The sequence below is a fragment of the Gorilla gorilla genome, chromosome 18 (assembly GCF_029281585.2).
Source record: "Gorilla gorilla gorilla isolate KB3781 chromosome 18, NHGRI_mGorGor1-v2.1_pri, whole genome shotgun sequence".
NCBI classification, from domain to species: domain Eukaryota; kingdom Metazoa; phylum Chordata; class Mammalia; order Primates; family Hominidae; genus Gorilla; species Gorilla gorilla.
In genome coordinates this window covers 22,275,232-22,295,181 of record NC_073242.2, presented here as the reverse complement: position 1 = coordinate 22,295,181, position 19,950 = coordinate 22,275,232, and positions in this window count along the sequence as shown.

Sequence of the window (19,950 nt, the reverse complement as noted above, 5' to 3'; positions counted from 1 at the left end):
GAGTTATTGTGACAATGGAGATAATCCATTAAAGGGGCTTAGATTGGCATCTAACATAGTTAAGAGGTCAGTAAACTTGGGGGTATTTGCAGGGCACAGGGGCTCATGCCTGTAATCCCAGCACTTTGGGAGGCCAAGGCTGGTGGATCACTTAAGGTCGGGAGTTCAAAACCAGCCTGGGCAACATGGTGAAACCCCATCTCTACTAAAAATACAAAAATTAGCCAGGCATGGTGGCGCAAATCTGTAATCCCAGCTACTCAGGAGGCTGAGCCAGGAGAATCGTTTGAACCCAGGAGGTGGAGGTTGCAGTAAGCCAAGATCGTGCCACTGCACTTCAGCCTGGGAGACAGAGTAAGAGTCCATCTCAAAAAAACAAAATGAAACAAAACAAAACTTGGGGGTATTATTGTTATTTCAATAAAATAGGTGATGATCCCATCTGCTGAGAAAGGGATGAAAGCAGGTGGAAAGGAAGGAACAGCTGCTTATGTGTGTTTAAATAGACTACCTCCCAAAGCTTTTTTTTTTTTAAATAAAAAATGACCAGACAGCTGAGATGAACTTGAAATAGACCTGGCCATCCAACCCAGCCAGACCACTCTTCCCAGAATCACTCACTGACTGAGCACTGGAGTGGTGGGAGCGGTGTTGGAGAATTGTTGGCTTGAAGAATGGCAAGGGTTAAAACAATCTGGTGTGGGAAAAGGACAGGATTTGAGCATAATAGGGAGAGCTCACTTAGACTTGGAGGCCGGGGCAGAGTTGTAGGAGTCATACCAGGGAAAAGATCAAGCTAATTTGTAGGAAGGAAAAAATCTAGAAATGAGGAACTTGAGTCGGAGGGGGTGATTCAGAGAACTGAGCATATAACCAGTCATGCTTCTTCCATTTTTTCGTATGGTCACTCTCTTACCTAGATACCTATGATATATTCAATAATCATTTCTTTGGCCAGACACGGTGGCTCACACCTGTAATCACAACTCTTAGGGAGCCCAAGGCAGGAGGATTCCTCGAGCCCAGGGTTCAAGATCAGCCTGGGCAACATGGTGAGACCCTCTCTTTACAAAAATTTTAAAAATTACCCGAGCATGTGGCATTCACGTGTGGTCCCAGCTACTCAGGAGGCCACTTAAGTCCAGAAGGTCCAGGCTGCAGTGAGTCATGTTCATGGCACTGCACTCCAGCCTGGGTGACAGAGAGAGAACCTATCTCAAAAAAAAAAAAAAATCATCATCATCATCATCATTTCTTAAAACAACATTAATCATAGGTCACCTTTTTAGAGGCAAGCAGGCATTCTGTTAAACACAGTCCCCATATCAATTCTATGGGTCAAGAAGCCCTCGATGCCCATTACAGGTAAATAAACTTTCACAGAGTGACAGGACTAAGATTTGAACCTGGGCAATCTGAATCCCAAGGCTGAGTAACCACAGCACATAACTACAAGCAGGGCATTTCGGTATGCAGCTTCTTGGATGACTTCAATACTCCCTGCCTCTTGGTAGCCCCACTCTTGTGTAATTCCCTCTCCGCTTGTGTGTGGGCTTTATTTAGTGGCTGACTTCTAGCAAGCAGAATGCAGAAGAGGAGAGATGTCACTTCTGGAATTAGATTACAAAGAGATGGCGTCTTCCGTCTGGAGCACTCTCTCACTCTCACTCCAAGGGAAGCCAGCTGCCATGTTGTGAGCTGTCCAAGGATCCCAGTGACAAAGAACTGAGGAAGTCCTCTGGCCAGCAGTCAGCAAGAAACCAAGACCCTAGACCCTTAGCTCCAACAGCCTACAAATAACTGAAACCTTCCAAAAACCATGGGAGGGAGCCTAGAAGCAGATTCTCCCCAGCTGAGACTTCACATGAGACCACAGCTCCAGCATGTACTCTGACTGCAACCTGGTGAGAGACTTTGAGGTCTGACTGCAACCTGGTAAGCAACCTCAAGCCAGAGATACACAGGAAAGCCATGCCCAAATTCCTAACCCACAGAAACTGAGATAATAAATGTTTGCTGTTTCAAGCTGCTAAGTTGTGGAGTGATTGGTTATGCTGCAATAGTTAGTGAGTGCATCTACTCTGTGCCTAACACTTCCTAGATGTTGGGAATAAGACTTGGTCCCTGACGTCTGAGCATTTATAGGGGAAACAATGATATAAACAAATGATTCTAGCACAACATGGCCCAGGGTGGAGAATTGCACTAGTGGGCAACTGTAATGGAGGGAAACCAGAAAATATTCACAGAGGAGGTGAAATTTGGTTTGCATCTTGAAGGATGAATCAAAGCTAGCTAGACGGATGAAGGGGAATGGATAGTCAAAGCAAAGAGAACAGATACATGCCAAAGTACAGAAGATGAAACAGCAATTAAATATTTGTGGTTGAGTGTAGCTGACAGTAGAGAAAACCAAGTAATGGAAAATCTTGCATGCTTTGCAAAAACCTCTGAACTTTCAAAAGACTGTCATGTACAATACATACTTGATTTATTTGAGAAGCTGCACTCTTTAGAAGTCATTTTTAGGTCAGATGTCACAAGCTGGCATCCCTTGGAGAATATGGCCAGCACACATGCTTCTTTGGTCCTCAAAGTTATTTTACCAGTTTGAATTAGTTATTAACATTTAACAAATAAGAGATTTCAGATGAAGATCCACATTTCCAGCTTTGATTAAAATATCAGAAGATCCCAACAGGTGTGGGGATCACACCTCATTCAAGCTCAGGAGTTCAAGAACAGCCTGGGCAACATAGCAAGATCTTGTCTCTACCAAAAAAAAAAAAATTAATAAGCCAGGCATGGTGATGCATGCCTATAGTCCCAACTACTCCGAAGGCTGACTCAGGAGAATCACTTGAGCCTGGGAAGTTGAGGCTGCAGTGAGCTGTGATCATGCCACTGCACTCTAACCTGAGCAACAGAGTGAGGCCCATCTTAAAAGAAAATATCAGAAGATCTCAACACTGGGATAGCGTTTCCATGTAGCAGTTGGCTGGAGTGAAACAGTAGCTGTCCCTTTTAGACAGAACATGCACACTCTACCAGAGTTCCCATCTGGCCAACTGAAGGGATTTGACTTTGCATCTCCTGCACAGGGAAGATAAATGTGTACTCAATATAAACATCGCATCTGTGAAGGGATGCATTGGTGAACTCCCATCACCTCAGCAAATGAGTGACCACTTGGAAGGATCAAGCAGAAAAAGTATTGATTTTGGGCAGTGATTCCTAGACTTTAATGTGCACACAAATCACCTGGGGTCTTGTTAAAATACAAATTCTGGTGCAGTAGGTCATAGTGAAGCCTGAGATCACGCATTTCTAACAAGCTCCCAGATGATACTAATGCTGCTGGTCCCAGGACTACACTTTGAGTAGCAAAGGGCCAGGGGGCCTTGGCATTGCACTCTACCCTGAGAGTCAGGGTTCTTCTGGGACTAGAGCTTATCCTCACTGCTGAAACAGAGCCTCTTCTAATTGGAGTCAGCCCTGGATTGGGGCTGGCATGGGGATGGAAGTTGAGAGAAGACAAAATAATCAGTGTGCTATTCCTTCCAGAGTTTTGTAGAACTTGTGGAAAGTAAAGTGACACTTATTGACATCTTTCATGTGTTCCAGGTTATCTCAATCAACATGCACACACACCACCACCACCACCACCACCAATGACAACAACATCTATAAGGTAAGAAGAGAGAAGGGGTAAGAAACTGCACTCTAGAGCCAAACTGCCTGGGTTCATATCCCAGTTCTGCCATTTATTAGCTGTGTGAATTTAAATGTTACTAACAGCTCTCTGCCTCAGTTTCCCATCACCAAAATTGGGGATCATAATAGTACCTACCTCATAAGCTGTTGTGAAGATTAAGTGATGACACATGGATAGTGCTCAGGACAGTGTCTGGCATCTAGAAAGTGCCCAACAAATATTTGCTATTAATAATATCCCTTCCTTGTGAATGAAGAAAACAAGGCTAGCAGAAGTTAATTAATGTGGGCAGAGATTAAGTAGGGGGGCCAGTTTTTTTCTTTCCAATGACCTTAAGGAGTAAGGGACATGAAGGCCCAAGTGAGACCATATCTGGAGAGTGAGTCCATACCCTTCCTTGAGGCCCTTTTCTATCCCATTCTCCAGTTTAGTCTTGTCTCAGAGACACTGGCTCATGGTAATAATTATAACAAGTAAAAGTTATTGAATGTATACATCATCTCATTTAATTCTCACAACAATTTTGTGATGTAGGCACTACTGCATTGTTATTCCTCAATTTTGCAGATGCATGTTCCCCAAGCTCACATACTTGGCAAGTTCCAATTCTGTATAAAGTCGTCCAGAAAATAGGACAGGGAAGAATACTCCCCAACTGACTCTATAAGACCACTATCACCCTACCATTAAAATCAGACAAAGATATTACAGGAAAAGAAGGCTGCAGATGGATATTCTTCATGACTACACATGTAAAACTGCAAAACAAAATATTAGCACATTGAATCCCACAATACATAAAAAGGATAATACATTATGATGAGTAGTGCTTCATCCCAGAAATGCAAGGTTGGTTTAACATTCAAAAACAAATCAAGTAGTTTACCAAATTCACAAACTAAAAAAGAAAAAAAAATATCTCAATAGATACAAAAAAACTCATTTGCAAATATTCAACAACATTCATTTCTAATAAAAATTTTCAGCAATGTAGAACCTGAAGAGAACATTTTCAACTATGTAGCATCTTCAAATAACCTATAGCAAACATCATAATGAAAGAATAAGTGCTTTCCTCTGAGGATAAGAACAAGACAAGTATGTTCACTATCACTGCTTCTATTCAACATTGTACTAAAGGTTCTAACCAGTGCAGTAGTGCAAAGAAAAAAGTGGCATTCAGATAGGAAATAAGTAAAACTCTCTTTATTCACAGATGACGTGGTCATCTATGCAGAATATCTGATAGAAGCAACAAATAAGCTACTAGAACCAATAATTGAGTTTAATGAAGTTGCAGGATACAATCTCAAGATACAAAAACCTATTATATATCTATATGATGCCAATAAACAACCAGAAATTGAAATTAATAAACAATACCATTCACAATAACATCAAAAATATTAAATACTTAGAGATAAATCTGACAAAAGATGTGAAAAACTTATACTATGAAAATTACTAACTACTGCCAAGAGAAGTTAAAGACCAAAATAGGCCAGGCATGGTGGCTCATGCCTGTAAACCCAGCACTTTGGGAGACCGAGGCAGGTGGATTACTTGAAGTCAGGAGTTCAAGACCAGCCTGGCCAACATAGTGAAACCCCATCTGTACTAAAAATACTAAAATTAGCTGAGTGTGGTGGTGCATGCCTGTAATCCCAGCTACTCAGGAGGCTGAGGCAGGAGAATCGCTTTAACCTGGGAGGCAGAGATTGAAGTGAGCCCAGATGGAGTGCACCACTGTACTCCAGCCTGGGCAACAGAGACTCCATCTCAATAAATAAATAAATAAATAAATAAATAAATAAATAAATAAAATGTTGGTCTTGAACCTGTATTTATAGGTTCAAGAAAACTCAATATTGTTAAGATGATGTAAATTTTCCCAACTTGATGTATAGTTTCAATGAAATCCAAACAGAAATCTCCAGGAAGCATTTTTTGTAGAAATTGATGCATTCTAAAATGTATATGGTACTGCAAAGGACTTAAAATAGCCAAGATACCTCTGGAAAAAAAAAAAAGGAACAAAGTTGTAATGCTAACACCATCCAAGACTTATTACAAAGCTATAATAATCAAGACAGTGTAATACTGGCATAAAAGATGATAAATAGATCAATGAAATAGAATACAAAAATCCATAAATAGCCCCATATATATGGACAGCTGATTTTTAACAAAAATGCAAAGGGAATTCAGTGGAGAAATTAAAGTTCCTTCAAAAATGTACTGAGAAAATTAGATACCAATATGCAAAAAGAAAAACGAACTCCTATCCATACCTCACATCATATATAAAACTTAATTCAAAATGGATTGTAGATCTAAATATAAATCCTAAAATTATAAAACATTTAGGGCATTGAAAAATTTAATCTTGATCTAGGCAAAGATTTTTTAGATTAATCATCAAAAGTATGACCCAAAAAGGAACAAACCGATAAACTGGACTTCATCAAATTAAAAAATTTTTGCTCTTTAAAAGACACTGTGAAGAGAATATAAGACAAGCTACAGAGTTAGAGAATCATATGTCTGATGAATCATATAGTTTATAAAAAATTTATATCTCAAATATATAAAGAACTCCCAAAACTTAAGAAAACAAGCCAATTTTTAAAATGGCCAAAATATTTGAACAGACACTTCACCAAAGGAGACATACAGACAGGACATATGTACATGAAAAGAGACTCAATCATTAATCTTTAGAGAAATGTAAATTAAAATCACATATCACTACTATGCCAATTAGAATGGTTACAACAGATCTTTTGGCCGGGTTCAGTGGCTCATGCCTGTAATCCCAGCACTTTGGGAGGCCAAGGTGGGAGAATTGCTTGAGCTTAGGAGTTCAAGACCAGCCTGAGCAACATAGTGAAACCCTGTCTCTACCCAAAATATTTAATACAAAAAATTGGCTGGGCATGGTGGCATGCACCTGTGGCCCCAGCTATTGGGAGGCTGAAGTGGGAGGATCACTTGACCCCAAGAAGGTCAAGGCTGCAGTGAGCCAAGATTGTGCCACTGCACTCCAGCCTCCTGGGTGAGACCCCAGGAGTGAGATCCCATCTCAAAAAAAAGAAAGAAAAAGCAAATAGAACTCTTATATACTGCTGGTGGCAATGTAAAATGGTACAATCACTTTAGAAAATGGTCTCTCAGTTTCTTAAAAAGTTACACATGTACTTACAATATGAACCAGCCATTCTACTCCTAGGTGTTTACCCATGAACAAATGAAAGCATATGTCTTGCAGGAAAACAGTCTGTTGCATAGCAGAAGTGTGACACCATCTTGAAGGGAACCCACCGCGATGACCAATGTGTGATTCCTGCCTACCAAGATGTTCTTATAGCTTAGATAATCCTTCATAAAGACATTTATCTAACCTATCCAGTGGTCAAGAGTTTTGCAAGAAAGTCTGAGACATGACTAGCTGCACATGTTTTATCAAAAAAGCTTACTATAGGAAGAATATGTTTTTTAGGGTGAATGCAGTGAGCCAACATCTTGTGGCTTCCCAAGACATTGCTCCAGTTCATAAGTCCCTGTTAAATGTTTCTTCCTGAGAAACTGGATTTGTCAGGCTTGTTCTTTGACCTCTCATTGTGTAACATGTTTGTACAAAAAGCAAGTTTATTTTTAGTATCCAAGAACTGTAAATGACCCAAATGCTCAACAACAGGTGAATTTAACTGTGGTATATCCATACAATGGAATACTACTCAGCAATAGAAATAATGAAATATTGATATATGCTACCATGTGGATAGATCTGAAAATAATTATGCTGAGTGAAGTAAACTCAACAAAAACTAGTGAATACTGTATTATTCCATTTTTATAAAATTGTAGGAAATCCAAACTAATATATACCAACAGAAGCAGATCAGTGGTTGTCTGGGAAGGTAGGTGGAAAGAATTAGAAAGGGCCACAAGGAAACTTTTAAGGGTGATGCATAAGTTCATTATCTTGATGGTGTCAGTGGTTTCACTGGTGTAGACTTACGTCAAAACTTATCAAATTGTACACTTTAAATATTGCAGTTCATTATATGTCAATTATACCTCAAAAGGCTGTTTTTTAAGGGTAAAAAACATTTTTTTTGAGACAGTGTCTCGCTCTGTCACCCAGGCTGGAGTGCAGTGGCATGATCTCGGCTCACTGCAACCTCTGCCTCCCAGGTTCAAGTGATTCTCCTGCCTCAGCCTCCCGAGTAGCTAGGACTACAGGTGTGCACCACCACACCCAGCTAATTTTTGTATTTTTATTAGAGATGGGGTTTCACCATGTTGGCCAGGATGGTCTCGATCTCTTGACCTTGTGACCCACCCACCTCTGCCTCCCAAAGTGCTGGGATTACAGGCGTGAGCCACTGCGCCCTGCCAGAGTAATAAAAATTTTTAACTGCATGCAGTTTTTAACTAGATGCATCACTGGATCAATTTCTACAAACCAGGTGGGTGGCTGAGTGGGTGGATGGATATAGTTGCCTTTCCTTCACTTGTGGCCTAAGAAACAGGATGTTTCCCCACTGGGTTTTTTCAACAAGTCTTTCCTTCACCTTGGGGCTCATTTTTCGTCCAGTTCATAGCACATTTGTTGTCTGCCGCAACTCCTGCCACTTCTAAGGACCAATCGCTTGATCACTAATTCCATCGCCATTGGATTGATCTCCCTCTGGGACTGGATGACATTTATTAGTTCAGAGCTTTTCATTTTCTTACCTCATCCTGGAATCTGCCTTAGCACACAAAAGGCACTCAATAAAGATTTTCTGGTTAATTGATTTACTGATTAATTCATTGGAAAAGCTATCAATTCTATAAGGCGTGTATAGTTTTCAAACTCCAATGGGATTTAGGTAAATTGGGTTTTTACTAACCTGCTTGCCTTCCAAAAAAAAAAAAAGATGGGATTTTTGACTTCCTTATTTTTTTATAATTGCCACGTAATGCATTTATAATCAGAAAACCAGCTCTAAAAATAACTAAACAAGGAAATATGCCACTTAAAATTTAAAAACAATTGCCCCGACAGATTCAGTGGTGACTCTGGCTAAATTAAACTGGGTCTTTCCAGTGCCCATGTTTTTCCAGAGGCTGGCATCCTACCCTCCTCTCCTCCCTAAGTCTTAAGTGGTTCTGGAAGATTCAACTAGAAACCACAGAGTGCACTGAAACAACAGATTCATGGAACAGGGCAATCAGGAAAAAGGGCCAAAGCCAGCCAAAGTTGTCTGCTTAGGCAAAAGCCCTGACCCAGCACATTTCTCAGAAGTCTCCATCTATATTTATAGCTTTGAAAAGCTTTTGGGAACATGGAACTTTCAGGCTGGTGGAATCCTGGCTCTTAGCGGTACTGGGAACACCATGTTCCCTTCTGGCTTGGATCACAAGAGAGCCACGTGTTGGGTTCATGAGTCCTTTACTGACCTCAGGGGAGACATCCGGTTCTCTGTGCCTTCATTTCTTCCTTTGTTTAATGGAATTTATTTTGTCCCACTTGACTCATAGAGCATACAAAAATAAAGGCACCATTTACTTAGTACTTATTACACCAGAGGCACTGGGTTAAAAGTCATTTCATCTTCACAGACAGCACTATTTTTTAATCCCCATTCTACAGACGGTATAACTGAGGTTCATGAAGATTAAGGAATTTACCCAAGGTTCACATAGCCAAGTAAGTAGTGGTGGATCAAGGATTTGAACTCTCAAGCCCTAGGTTTCAACCCTTAAACTGCTATAGGGTTCAGATTTGTGATTAAATGTAATAAAGAATAAACAGAAGAGTGAAGAGAACGACCATTTATTGAGCCTGTATTATGAAGCCAGCATATTACATGAGTCACAAATAAGAATTGCTCTCAAGTTGAAAGGTGAAAGTAAAAGCATGTTTCTCTGTCTGCACCAAACATAATCCAGTTCAAACACAACCTCATACCCCAAGAGAACAAGGTTATCAAGAAGTTGAGTTACCAGTCATTTATTAGGCCCCTCCCAAGCCAGGTGTGGTGGCTTATACCTGTAATCCCAGCACTTTGAGAGGCCAAAGTGGGAGGACTATTTAAGGCCAGAAGTTTGAGACCAGCCTGGATAACAAAGTGAGACTCTTGTCTCCAAAAAAAAACAAAATTTAGCCAGGTGTGGTGGTGTGCTCCTGTAGTCCTAGCTACTCAGGGTGCTGAGGCAGGATTGCTTGAGCCCAGGAGTTAGAGACTGCAGTGAGCTATGTGGTTGAGCCACTGCACTCTAGTCTGGACAATAGAGCAAGACCCCATCTCAAATAAATAAACAAATAAGTAGATTCTCCCCATTATCTCGAAGCCCACCTTCCTCTTTCTGTGATCCTGGAAAGCCCCAAATCACATTCAGTGCCTAGCCTCCCACTGAGTATTCAAAGGTGCCATAAGTTCTGTTTCCCACTTGGGAGAAGGTAGTGGCCAGCAAACCCAGGGGTTACCCACCGTTCAGAGCCTGGCCTCAGGATACCCTCATATGATTCACAAGCCCCTGCCCATAGCATCTGGCTTTTCAGAGAAAACCACCCAGACACTGCTTTTGAGCAAACCTCACTAAGGAGCTAAAATCCTTTCTTCCTTCCTAGACTCCTGAGATCCAACAGCCTAAGAAAAATTCTGTTAACCCTTCCCACAGAGGAGACAGTACAAACTCAAACCTTAAGGACACAAAGACCCATTCATCCCCCTGGGCAAGAGAAGAGAAAGAACATCTCATCCTTCTCTGATGAACATCCAGCTGAGAAAATAAGACACAACTCGTTCCTCAGCAGGCCATTCTGCCATGTTAAATTCCTAATGAGTGGTCCTGCTGCACCTACATTATCCCATTCAATCCTCACCTACATTATCCCATTTAATCCTCACAACAGCTCTGAGCCATTTGCTTGCAGGTGTGAGCAAGGATGCGCTGCTTGATCACACTCTACCCAAGAGGAAGAGCCTCAGTATGAGAAGGTCACAAGCCCTTCTGACCACACTCTATCCCAGAGGACACAGCCTCAGTATGAGAGGTCACAAGCCCTTCAGCTCAGTGAGGCACAGTTTTGGGAGGAAGAGTTCTGCAAGAGAGAGGAAAGAAAGGGAGCCTTCCCCAGCCAACCAGCCAGATCAGCCAAAACCACCCAGGTTATCAGGGATGGTAAGAGGTATCATTGCCAAGTAGCAGCTAAGATCACTGTTAATATTTATTAAGCATCTCCTATATCCAGGTAAAATGCTACCTTCTTAATTGTATTACCCCATTTCATCTCCCAGCCACCAGGAAACAGAAGTATTATTGCTCCAATTTTATAGATGAGGAAACTAAGGTTTATAGAAATCAGGGAGCTTTCCTAAGGTCTTGGGGGCAGCAAGTGCTAGAGGGAGAATTGGACCTCAGGCAACCATATCACCTTTACCACCCAAACCCATGAGGCAGCCGTTATTACTCCCTTTTTACAACTAAGGAGGCCAAAGCAGGAGGATTGCTTGAGACCAGGAGTTCGAGACCAACCTGGACAACAATGTGAAAACCCCATCTCTTAAAACAAAAAAAAATTAATTAGCCAGTTGTGGTGGTGTGCACCTGTAGTCCTAACTTGAAGAGGTAAAATAATCTGCTCAGATCAGTGATAAAGCCAGAATCCCATTCCTCACTAAAGTCAGTCCACTATCACACCAGCTCACACTAAAGGAAAGTACTTTGAAAAGCTCAGGAGAACCCAAACCAATTTTCCCCCCAGATTTCAGTGTGTCCTTGCCTTTAAGAGAAAGTATGTAAGTCTTTTCTCAGGCTGTTGGACCACAGGGGTTAGGAAGAAAGAAAAAGATTGCAGTTCCTTGGAGGACTTCATTCAAACAGTGACCACTTGATCTATGCTAGAAAAAAATTGTAAAAGTCTCTGAAAATAATAACAGCAAATTTTTATATGGCGCTTACTTTGTGCCAGGCTCTGTTCTAAGCAATTTATAAACATATTAACTATTCAATCCTCCAAACAACTTTATTAGGTCAGTACCACTGGTGTGCTCTTAAAAGTTTAACAACCAGCTCTCAATGGGAAAGCTTTGATTTGTAGCACTTGCCAATGTCCCTGGTGTAACTACTCCCACTGTGGCCAATTCCAAGCTGTCAGTGTAATGTCACGATCTTGGCGTTGGGAAGAAATGCCTATCATATATCACCGGGAAGATGCACATCATATATCATTGGAAAGGGACGTACATTACGTATCATTGCCACCATGCAGACACAGGAGACATAAGTAGCCTCAAGAGCATAGATAATAGTAAAATGGAGTAAAATAATTAGGAATTAATGAGTTTGGAGCATTTATTACCTTTGGTTTTAATTGCAAGCTTATAAAATTTAATTTTTAATAAAGGCTGTATTTAACAACCAGCTTGCAAAATTTCTGATAATTAAACAGTTGGCTTTCACGTGTCTGCTCTGGCTTCAGCATATAACTGGTTAGTGCTGTTATTGCCTTTTTATAGAGGAGGAAACTGAGGCACAGAAAGGCTACATAATTTGCAAAAGGCTACATGGCTAGAAAATGGCAAAGCCAGAATTCAGACCTGGGCAATCTGGCTCCAGAATCTGTGCTCTTAACCATCCTATCTACGGCTTCTCTTGCAAGACTGCTGTGTCTTTGTCCAGACTGTAGCCTATAGGTTTTCCTTTGTGCTCCTCTCAGTATGTGCATTAACTGCATTTGACAGTGAGTCACAGCAAGGCTGTAGTGCAGTTTCTTTCCAGGACCTTGGGAAAGAGTTTAAGGCATCCACTTGCACCCTCAGCAAAACGTCTGGGGCCTTGTGACTGGGCTGCGGAGGATCACACCTAGCTGTGTTCCTGATCTGGCCGCCTAGGCCTTGCCCTCGAGGCCTGGCTGCGCCTGCGTTCAACCACACATCCATTATGGAAAGGAGGGTCCCTTAATGTAGCGCAAATTATAGCTGGAACACAAGCAAATTGCCGGCTTTTACTAGCACATAAACTGAGCGGAACCTTTGAGATAGATCCGCATTACCCTAAACGGCATCCATAATTCATACCTGCAGCAGAAATGCTTCCCTCTCCCCGGGCTGGAGCCGATCTATTATTGATGGGCCCCTTAGAAGGCCACAACAGAGTGTTTCTCATTCTCCAGCCATCTGCCGGCGTGGTCAATTCCTCAGGCGGCGGCAGCACATTTATTCATCAGAATCAACTCCCAATTAGTTTCCTAGCAGGACCCAGGGGGGATTTATCTGAGGAATCAAAGTGAGTGTTTCTAGAACAGTACCCCCAGTCCCACCCCTGTGACGCTAATCAATACATACAGAACCAGCCAGCAGCAGGCGAGCATTCGTTTTCACTCAGAAATGCTGCTGCCTTTGTAAATCATGGAGAGCAAAACTAAAAAGCAATGCCCCTTCCTCTCCACCAAGAGTCGGATGGCCAGGAGTTTCTTGCTGTCTATGAAGAAGTAAGTCACTGGATCGTCAGAGCACAGGATTTTTTTTTTTTTTTTTTTTTGAAACAGAGTCTTCCTCTGTCGCCCAGGCTGGAGTGCAGTGGCACGGTCTCAGCTTGCTGCAGCCTCCGACTCCCGGGTTCAAGCAATTCTCCTGCCTCAGCCTCCCGAGTAGCTGGGATTACAGGCATGCACCACCACCCCCTGCAATTTTGTATTTTTAGTAGAAATGGGGTTTCACCATGTTGGCCAGGCTGGTCTCGAACTCCTGACCTCAAGAGATCCACCCGCCTCAGCCTCCCAAAGTGCTGGGATTACAGGCGTGAGCCACCTGGCCAGAGCACAGGATTTAAATGACTGCCGAGAGCAGAAGTTTCCCACCCCCACCTAGGTGGTAGAAAGGAAAGTAGCAATTCTATTCACAGCTTTTTATGAAAGATCTAATAACAACCCTGTGAGACAGGTATTTATTATTCTCTCCATTTTGCAGATGGAGAAACTGAGGTTAAGTAACTCACCCAAGGTCACACAGCTAGTAGATCGCAGTGACAAGACTTGAGCGCAGAAAACCTGATTCCAAAGTCCACGGGCTTAACCACTACTCCATGCTGCCATCTGCAGGAAGAGGAAAGGGAACCGACAAGCTATTTCCAGGGCGTCACAAACACCTAATGAAATGTGGACATTTCGCTACAAAAGACAGCTGGCTCACAAAGACCCAACCAACTAGTTAAATAAAGGGAAAGCACTGTTTTTTGTGTTATTTCTATTTTATGTTGTGATGTATTGCTTTATTGAATGATTAATGTTTAAATGACCACATGCATTAATGGCTATTAATAAATATAGCTGGTTTTAAAAAGCTGCATCTTTTTTGAGTGAGTATTTGGTGGGGAGGGAGGCAGAGGATGGATCATGAAAGGGGTACAGGAGTACTCAGCATTTGAAAGGCCATCAGGGTTTAGAGCTGAAAGGAAACATTCATCAAACACTCACATCTGAGAAACACCTTCCCAGGTGTCAGGCTTTGTGTCTGACCCTGGGGATACAAGAATTGATAAGATGAGAGACATGTGAAAAATTAACTATGAGTTATGGCAGAATAGCACAGGGGATATACACCAAGGCTTCCCTCAACCATGCCTTCTCTTTCCCCATCCCAGAGGAGACTGAGCCGTAGTAAAGCAAATCACACCACACTGTGAACTGGTGCAGCTCTACATACAAACTCTTCAACTTCTGCAGAGCTCTCATGCTGCTATGCCATCCTTTCAAGTGCCCCTGGTCAGCTCCCCCTTCCATATCTTCAAGGTGAATTCTTAAGACCCCACATCTTCTTTCTCCTATAAAGCTGTGGCCAACAGTAGGAAGAGCTTAAAGCTTCCAGCACTCCACCAGCAAACTTCTCTGCCTCTACGTCTTCCATTCTTTGTGTCTTATCTTCATCCTTCCTCACTGTGGGGAAAACCTCAGAGATGATCCAGTTGGTCTGAGCTCCATGAAGGGCCCAAGGCCATGGAGCTACCAATGAATAGAAACCAAGATGGCATGGAGAGCTGAGAGTGGAATAGGAAAGGAGAGGATGTGGAGCTAAGGAGGAGGTTTGAATAACAAAGGAACATCAACTAGGAGGTCCAAATGGTTGCCCCAGTGATGAGGCAGCCCAGTTTATGGAATCAGGAATGGAAAAGACAGGTGAGCAGTACAGTGGGTCAGGTAGGCAAGTGGATGGCCTGAGATGGGGCTGAAGTATAATACAGTGGTTATAAGAAGGGTGCTCAGTATCCACAAGGTACCAGTTCAAACCCAGGCTCTGCCATTTATTTGTTGAGGGACTTTGGGAACGTCTTTTAACCCCACCACCCCCAGCCTCAGTGGATGCATGTAAAGTGGAGATGATAGCACCTGACTCATAGACCTCAGAGGGTGGAGGGGAAATTAGGTAAGGAATGAATTAAACAGCTGCCACATAGTGCAGAAATCAATGGTGGTTGCTGCCCTTTGAGGACAAATACCTAAGGCAAAGATGTTACCTCAAGTTGGCATTTAGACAAAACCTCAATCAAAATGTTTGTGCTGAGAGCCAGCCAGAGAGTGGACATATACATTCTGCAGGGATGGAGTTGGACTTTATCAGGTTTATAATGAGAATGACCTTGACCCAGTCTTGTTTCTAATACAGGAGGCAGATTCCTCCATAGGGTGATTTTACATTCCAATTCTCCTGGACAGTCCCATGCCTGAACTAAATCCATTCATACCTATTCAGTATTTTTAGTGCTTTCTTTTGCTCCTCCAAAGTGTCCCACTTACGATGATAAATTACATGGCTACCCTCCCAAAACATTTATCTCACCTAGAGTGATGGTTACCAGAGGCTGGGAAGGGAAGGATGATGGGGAATAGGGGGAGGGGAGGATGGTTAATGTCTACAAAAAATAGAAAGAATGAGTAACATCTAGTATTTGATAGCACAATAGATTGACTACAGCCAATAATAATCTAACTACACATTTTAAAATACTAAAAGAGTATAACTGGATTGTTTGTAACACAAAGGATAGATACTTGAGGTGATACATACCCCATTTACCCTGATGTGATTATTACACATTGTATGTCTGTGTCAAAATATCTTATGTACCCCATAAATATATACATCTCCTACGTACCCACAAAAGTGAAAGTTGTAAAATAAAACAATCTAAAAAATTATCTAGTCTAGATCCTTAGCAGCATTCCACTGGCAGAGACCATTAGCTGCACTAATTTCTTCTCCTCTGCCTACCTTAGAAATAAACACTCATTTTTAGTTGATGAGCAGATTCCCTTGCTACTGGGTATTATGTGACTAAGTTCTGGCTAACAACATGTAACTAGGGTTACGTGTGACTTCGGAGAAAGACAGCACCTTCTTTGATCCTTCCTCCCTACTGCTGGCTGGAATGCAGATGTGATGGCTTCATGTGAGCTGCCATCTTGGATCATGAGGTAGCAGTCGTCTGCTGAGAATCACAGAGCATCAAGGTAAAAGGGGCATAACACCAGCTCTAAACTGCATACCTCTGGACTTCTTTTTTAGAGGAGACAAAATTCCACCTTGCATAAACTACTTTTATTTGGGGTTTCTGTCACAAACAAACATGATCCTAATGGATATACTTAGGGGCTAAACAAGGACTCGCAAATTCTCTGTCTCAAGTTACTGGAGATGGATGCTGGGCTGACGTGGGAAAGGTTATAGTGGCTGTGCAGTGGTTAGGAGCTTATGCTCAAGTCAGGCAGACCTGAGTTCCTAATTCTACCTTTTAATAGCTACATGAACTCGGGCAAGTTTCTTAACCTCTGTGAGCCTCCCTTTTCTTATCAGTAACATGTGGGTAATGTTCTAGCAATTATGTTCTAGTTTAGTGTGAAGATTTAATGATATAATATATACGATGTTCTCAGCATAATGCCTGGTACACTGTAAGCCCCCTGTAAATGGCAGTTCTTACCATTGCTGTTATCACTACTGTTCTTGATTATTGTTATTACTGTTGCCTAGGTTCCCCTGGAAACAGCCCCTCTTTATTTTGATATATGACTGCATCAGGGCCAGGAAGCTGGGCTTGGAATCACCTACGAATTTCTCTTGTATGGAAGCAGCAGACATGTCCATGGCCAACTTCTGTCCTCAAGGCATCCCCTGACCTGCAGGAGCTGTCAGCAAGAGGCAGATATGCAATTTCACAACCAGGACCTCATGCACTGCTCCCAGATATGTGACAGGAGGGATGCCCAGGAACCAAGTGTTCCGAGTATGATCCCTGAGCAGCCTGGAAAAGACCACGTCTCGGGGAAGGATATTCATCCCAGATTCCGTGGGTCAGGTAGGACATTCATCCCAGATTCCATGAGTCAGGTGAGGCATTTATCCCAGATTCCACAGGTAGGTCAGATGTTTATCCCAGATTCCATGGGTCAGGTGGGACATTTATCCCAGATTCCGTGCGTAGGTTAGATATTTATCTCAGATTCTGTGGGTCAAGTGGGACATTCAACCCAGATTCCGAGAGTCAAATGAGACATTTATGCCAGATTCTGCAGGTCAGGTAGCACATTCATCCCAGATTCCATGGGTCAGGTGGGACATTTATCCCAGATTCTGTGCATCAGGTGGGACATTCATCCCAGATTCTGCAGGTCAGGTGGGACTGAGACCCACAGAATGTATCTTGCCTGTAGCTATGGATACCCTAAGTCAATGGTTTCCAAATGCTGGTGGGAATCAGAATCACCCGGGGAAGCCAGGAGGAATGCCAAGGCCTGGGCCTTTTCCTCCTTCAAGGAGCCTGAGCCACTGCACTTGTTATTAGCACTCTTGGTGACTGCCCACAAAGTTTGAGAACCACTGTCTCCAACTCAGGGAACATCCTGAAACAGGGTAGGGGGAGAGAGAAGCTGAGATTTGTAAATCAAAGAAAACATCTCACTGGGCCACCAGAACTGTATTGCCCCCTGATCTGTGTCCCCGTTCTCTCTCACCAGGGTCACAGCAGCAGCCTCAAAAGTGGTCTTCCTGCCTTTGATCTCACTTCTATCTCTGGGTCATTGCAGCCAAGGTGATCTTTCTAAGTCATGGATTTGTTCATGGAACCCCTCCCCCACCCCATGATTAAAACCCTCAAGGTCTGCCCATTGCATCCCAGATAAAGCCCTAACTCTTTATCATGATTTGTAGGACCCTTTTGGATAGGATCCCTGCCTGATTTTTCTAATTCAGTGGTTCTCAGTCGGGGGTGATTTTGCTCCCCCACCTCCAACTGGGGACATTTGGCAATAATACCTGGAGACATTTTTGGTGGTCACAAGCAGGGAATGAGTACTACTGGTATCTAGCAGGAAGAGGCCAGGGATGCTAAGCATCCTAGAGTGTGCACGACAGACCTCTGTAACAAAGAGTTACCCCAGCACCAAATGTGAATTGTCCCAAGGCTAAGAAACTCTCCCCTAGCCTCACTTCTTGCCACTTCCCTCCTCTCAATCCACAATCCAGCCTCTTAGGCCTTATTCCATTCATCCAATGTGCCACTCCTTCTCTACCCATTGAGCCTTTTCACTGGACTGTTCTTCTCCCAAAATACCATTCCTACCACCTCTTGGTTTGGCTAAACTGCACTTGCCCTTTTAGTCTCAGATGTCTCTTCTTCCAGGTAGCATCTTGCTCCAAGACCGAGTCTGGTGCCTGCGATTTACCCATAGAAAGCCCCTACCACATGATGCTGTAATCTCCTGTTTGCTTGTTGGCCTCTCTCACAAAACTCTAAGCTCCTTGGGGACAGGAATTGGATCGTGTTCAGCTTTGTACTCACCTGTGCCTAGTACAGTATCTAGAACAGAGTAGGTGCTCAATGAATACTTGTTGAATGGATAAGTGAATGGATGAGGTGTTAGAATACACTGCCAGGAAATAAGAGCTAGACCGACAGCTCATGTAGGCAAGCCAGACTGTAATCTAGAAAAACACTGAGCCCAATTCCTGGTCTGGCCTGGCAACTGTGATCTAGAAAAAGACTGAGCCAAACAGAATCCCAGTGTATGTTGTATCAGGGAACGAGCTCCATTAAAAAGCTAGGGATGGGTGGACACTTATCCCCTTTCCTGCTGCTCAGTGGAAGACAGGTGGCTCCTGTACAAAGTTAGGCTCCCCATTTTTTTTCTAGATCCCACCCTTTCATTTATTTCCTGCCCTCTTTGTTTTATTGTTTGTTTGTTTGAGACAAAGTCTTGCCTTGTCACTCAGGCTGGAGTGCAGTGGCACGATCTCAGCTCATCGTCGCAACCTCCGCCTTCCGGATTCAAGCGATTCTCCTGCCTCAGCCTCCCAAGTAGCTGGGATTACAGGTGCGTGCCACTGCACCGGGCTAATTTTCTCTATTTTTAGTAGAGATGGGGTTTCACCATGTTGGTCAGGCTGGTCTTGAACTCCTGACCTCAGGCGATCCGTCCACTTTGGCCTCCCAAAGTGCTAGGATTACAGGTGTGAGCCACCGCGCTTGGCCCCTCTTTGTTTTTAATAGTAATGGATGCCTCTTCACCACCACCATCCCCTCAGAGCTAGATACTCCCCACTAGCTACTGCCTCCTCCCTTCTCTTCTCAGCCAAGAGACTCAAGAGTAGTGTAGTCTATGCTCAGGGACTCCACTTCCATCCACAACCTCCAGGAGTGCCATTCACATCATGCTCTGTGAGGGTGACATATCTGGAAACATAGCTCTATGGAACACAGCAAGAGAGAAGCCCCAGGAGTTGAGTTCTACCCACCCCTCCATCCACTGCTCTCTGGCTCTCATCACCGCACTGAGCCAGTTCTGAGTAGGGTCATAGAAAACACCATATTTGCCCAGCAAAATAGACATTTTGAGTAGTGATCTTACACAACCTCTGAGGACAGTGGCTCGGTCAATCCTTCTGTCCTTCTCCACCCTTGGCTCCCCTGACTCCACTCCCTTCCGCTTTTCCCTCTCTCTCTCTGACTGTGCCTCTATTTGTGCCTTAGTTCTTGACATTCATCTGAATTCCCTTCTTGGCTCTTCTTATCTTCTTTTTCCTCCCACTCTTTCTAAGTGATGAGGAGGTAGTGAAAGCTCAACACATGAACGGATTTCTAATCCAAATTGTTAGCACTCCTATCCATTTGAATTCTTAACTCTTTCTTGAATCCACCCTCCTCTTACTATCCCTACTGCAATTGCCCACACACATCCCACCCAGCTG